Genomic DNA, 4792 nt, shown 5'->3' on the forward strand with positions numbered 1-4792 from the left:
CATCTAGTGCACTGCCTGTTTCGACGGCTTGACCAGATGGAGCGTCACAACAAGCGACGCTATGAGCACCTGAAGCTGATGATACGATCTGGCGACATCTCCTCCGAGCCTGACACACCATCCGAGGCATCTGAGGAAGAGGCGGATGATCACGAGGCAGAGACCCATCCCCAGAGCGAGGCTGCGCAGGCAGGCACTGAGCAGGCCGCATCACATCAGGAGGCTCCGCCTCAGATTCAGGCTGTAGACCCCGAGATCCTTATCCAGTCAGCACCTCCTCTGCAGCAGGCTGATCCTCCGACCGCTACCACAGAGACCCCAGCTACCCACCCTTCCAGTGATGACACCCCTTCACACCCTGCTTGAGTGAGCATCAGGGACGATGCTTCATTTTAAGTGTGGGGAGGTCGCCATCTCTGGCGTACATTTTTTTGGTGAACCACTGCAGACTCTTTTCATTTATTTTGCTACTTTTCTGTATTTTTCTTTTTATTTTTCTTTTCTCAGTACTTGTATATTGCTACTTTTATGTATTTTTACTCTATCTCTGTATTTTGCACTTTAGTTCATATTTTAGCTAATTAGTTTAGTTGCAATTCTAACTTATTAGTTATAGAAATTGTGGATTAATTAGTATAGTTTACCCTTTTTAGCATAAGATAGCTTAGTTTAAATTGAAAATATAAAAAGGAAGTAAACTAGGAACTTGAACATAATAGAAACAATCCACCCACCTTGTATATATAGCATTACATGTTAGTTAGTTAACAACATTTCATCAAGGAGAAACACTAGAACTTTAAAGCCACCTTAAGTTTTACATTGAGAATAATGGGAATTTTTAACTAAACCTGCATGACATACATAAGTGATAAATGATTTTTGAGCTAGAGAACACACAGCCTGTGAGTTTTGAGCTTAATTGTATGGTTACATTCAAACCATAATTTTTATTCCTGTGTGTTCCACATTTCTTATTTATTCTGGTGTTCTTTACTTTGTTTTAATCTATATGTCCAATTATAGAATAGAAATACATGCCAAGAGAGTGATTGAGGCCATTGTTTGATTTTTAGCTCACTTATCCCAAAATAGCTTACCTTTTACATCACCCTTGTTAGCCCCCTTGAGCCTTTAAATCCCTTTTTTTTCTATAAACCACATTACTAGCCTTAAGCAAAAAAAACAAAATAAAAATTCTAAGTTGAATCCTTAGTTAGCTTAAGATAGGAAGTATGTATGGTTTAAATGTGGAAAAACCTATTGGGAACATGGATGATAAAAATAAAAGGTAGAAAGTTGAAAAGAATAAAATAATTCAAAATAAAAGTTTTGGGAAGCATGCTCATGTAAAATCAAAATAATTGAATTACCATGTGTATTAAAAAAAATTTTAATTTTCAGTATTTAAATAAAGGGGACACAAAAGAATTCCCTAAATGTGAAATAAAGCATTGCACATGGGATAAAAATAATAAACATTGAAACATGAGCATGTAACATCAAAAGTGGAAAAATATGGGAAAATAGGTAAAGAAGCTTTGCTTTAGAAAGTATGTATGTTAGGTGAGATCTTAGACTAATTAAGGATTCACTTATTAGCTCACTTAGCCTTATACATATACCCTTACCTTTACCTTGGCCCCATTACAACCTTAACTAAAGACCTCATGATTTTTGGTATGTCTATATTCTATAATTGTTGATTGGTTAGATGAAGAACAAAGTTATAGAAAGTAAGAATAAAAAGAAGAATAGAGTGATTAACCCAATAAACACTGAGTGACTAGAGAGTAAACACAACATCCAGTGAGGGTTCAATAGCTCATTAACATATATCTCTGCTTAAATTATTAATTGTCTTGCAAGTTTACAAAATATTTTTTTTCTCTCCCGTCTCAATTGTAAAGGCACTTTATCAACTATCTAAGGCTTGGCTATATATATATATATATGACCCCTTGAGAATGTGAATTAATTCAACTACATGCAAGCTTTATATACAAGTGAATAAAAACTAGAATTGCATGATGCATCATTCATCTAGGTAGTTGCATTTAGATTAGATTGCATTGCATAACATTTCACCACTTTAACCTAACATTACTCTTGGATTTAGCATGAGGACATACTATTGTTTAAGTGTGGGGAGGTTGATAAACCCATATTTTATGATATATTTTGTGCTTAGTTTGAGTGATTTATTCAATCCTTCACCCACTTATTCATATTAATTGCATGGTTTTACTTTTCCTTCCTTATTATGTGATGTATGTGAAAAACATGTTTCCTATGCTTTAAAATTAATTACTTTAATTACCTTTATTTCCATTCGATGCCGTGATTAGTGTGTTGAGTAGTTTCAGATCTTCTAAGGCAGGAATGACTCAAAGGATGGAAAGAAAACATACAAAAATGGAAGGAAAGCATAAAACGGAGTTTGTGAAGAAACTGGCATCCACGCGATCGCATGGGCGACACGGCCGCATGCCAAGCGCGAAGAAGCAGCGACGCGGCCGCATGACTGACGCGACCGTGCGCCTTAAGCAGAATACATATGACGCGGTCGCATGACTGATGCGACCGCGTGACAAGGAAAACTCCGAATGACATGACCGCGTGACCCACGCGGACGCGTGACAGAGGCCACGCACCAGAAATTGCAGAAAATGCTCATAGCGATTTCTGAGGCCCTTTTTGGCCCAAATCCGAGTCCAGAAGGCATAGACCAGAGGTTATGAAGTGGGGGAATGCATCCATTCAAGGAGAGTCTCGACTTTAGTTAGTTTTTCATGATTTAGATTTAGTTTAGAGAGAGGTTCTCTCCTCTCTCTTCTCTCTTAGGATTAGGATTTAGGATTTCTCTTAGTTTTAGGAGTGACTCTCGATCCCAGGTTCAATGTTCCTTTACTTTAAGCTTCCCTTTTACTTTTTATTCATTCCATTACTTTAGTTGGTTATTTGATGTTGCAATTTAATTTATGAATTCTTCCATGTTACAGATTATTATTTTGAATTAATGTTATTTGAGGTATTTCAGTTTATGATTGCTTTCTTTTTTACATTATTGTTATTCCCATCTGAAGGTATTTTCATTCCAGTAGATTTACTTTTCTCCTTTTGGTCTTGGTTAAGAAATCAATAACTCAGAAGTTATCAAACTCAAACATGAATGATAATTGTTATCTTTGTTAATTAAACTGAACTTCAATAATCCCCATCTTTTCTTAGGAAATAAATAGGATTCGAAGATCAAACCAATTAATCCCTTGACCTTCGTTTATCTTAGTAAAGGTTAATAAAGTGGAATTAAGATTCAATTCTCATTATCATTGATAAGGATAACTAGGATAGGACCTCCAATTTCTCATACCTTGCCAAAAGTTTATTTACAGTCATTTATTTATTTTACTTGCCATTCAAATTGCTTGTTCTTCATTTACTTTAATTGCTAATTAAACTATTCACTCCTCATTCTCAAAACCCCAATTTACAATCTCCATAACCGATAATAAGAACATACTTCCCTGCAGTTCCTTGAGAAGACGAACCGAAGTTTGAATACTTCGGTTATCAATTTATTTAGGGGTTTGTTACTTGTGACAACCAAAACGTTTGTATGAAAGGACTTTTGAAGGTTTAGAAACTATACTTGCAATGAGAATTTATCCGCAAATTTCTAGACCACGCAAAAGTTCTCTCATCAACGTCACCTCCTCTCGTGTGCATCAAACTCTCGTCCGTTTCTCTCTCACTGTTCGCAAACTCTCTCTCTTCGGCTTCAATGGCGATGATGGCGAGCTCAGCAGTGGCGACAGTGGCAAGACGCAACGGCAGTGGAGGCTTCTTTTCCCCTGTGCGTGCTCTTTCTTCTCCTTTCCGTGGATAAGGTTCACAGCTTCCTCTCCATTGACAATGACACGATAGCGCGGCGACAGTGATGCCCTCCGGCGCCGTCCTCTTTCTCTTCTCCTTTCCATCCCTTCCCGTTTCTCTCTTTCCCTCTGCTGTCTCCCTTTTCTTTCTTTCTTTCATTGCCGTGTGTGTGTGTGTGATAGGGAAAGGGTTAGTGGCGGCTAGGGTGGTGGGGGGAGGGTTTTGGTGTTTAATTTTTAGGATTAGGGTTTGATTTGGTGCAATTTGGAATTAGGAATATTTTGGTAAATTGAGGTTTGGGTAATTTTAATAAAATTTGGAGATACTGTAATTAATTGAAATCTAATTTATTCCTAAGAAATTACTTTAAAAATATTATTTAATTATCAATTTACTACTTAACTCTCGATCAAGTATTTTAATTTAAAATATAAGATAATATAATTAATTTTTTCTATTTATAAAAATTAAAGTATTAAATTCTAAAATCTCAATTATTTAAACTAAATCATATAAAATTATTTTTCTTTTACAACTACTAAGCCTTATAATTTAAATATAGAAAATTATTCAATATTTATAAAATTAAATAAAATCCCTATTTTAATTATCAAAACTTGATTTAATTACTTTTAATAAAATAATTTCTGAAAATAAAGTTTTTGATGAATAAATAAAGTGAAGTTAGCCCGTAATAAGATTTTTCGAAAATTCTATGTCTTACATTCTACACACCTTAAAAAAATTTTCGTCCTCGAAAATTAAAGTAATACACAGGATATTACATAATTATAATACTTTACTTTTTGAATACTTTAGAAAAGCAGGAAGTCTTGGTATACATATATTTTCAAGTACCAGATATGTCATAAGACTTAAATATAAGGGAAGAATGTGGTGTAAAGCAGAAGTTACA

The sequence above is a fragment of the Arachis hypogaea genome, chromosome 20 (assembly GCF_003086295.3).
Source record: "Arachis hypogaea cultivar Tifrunner chromosome 20, arahy.Tifrunner.gnm2.J5K5, whole genome shotgun sequence".
Taxonomy (NCBI): Eukaryota; Viridiplantae; Streptophyta; class Magnoliopsida; order Fabales; family Fabaceae; genus Arachis; species Arachis hypogaea.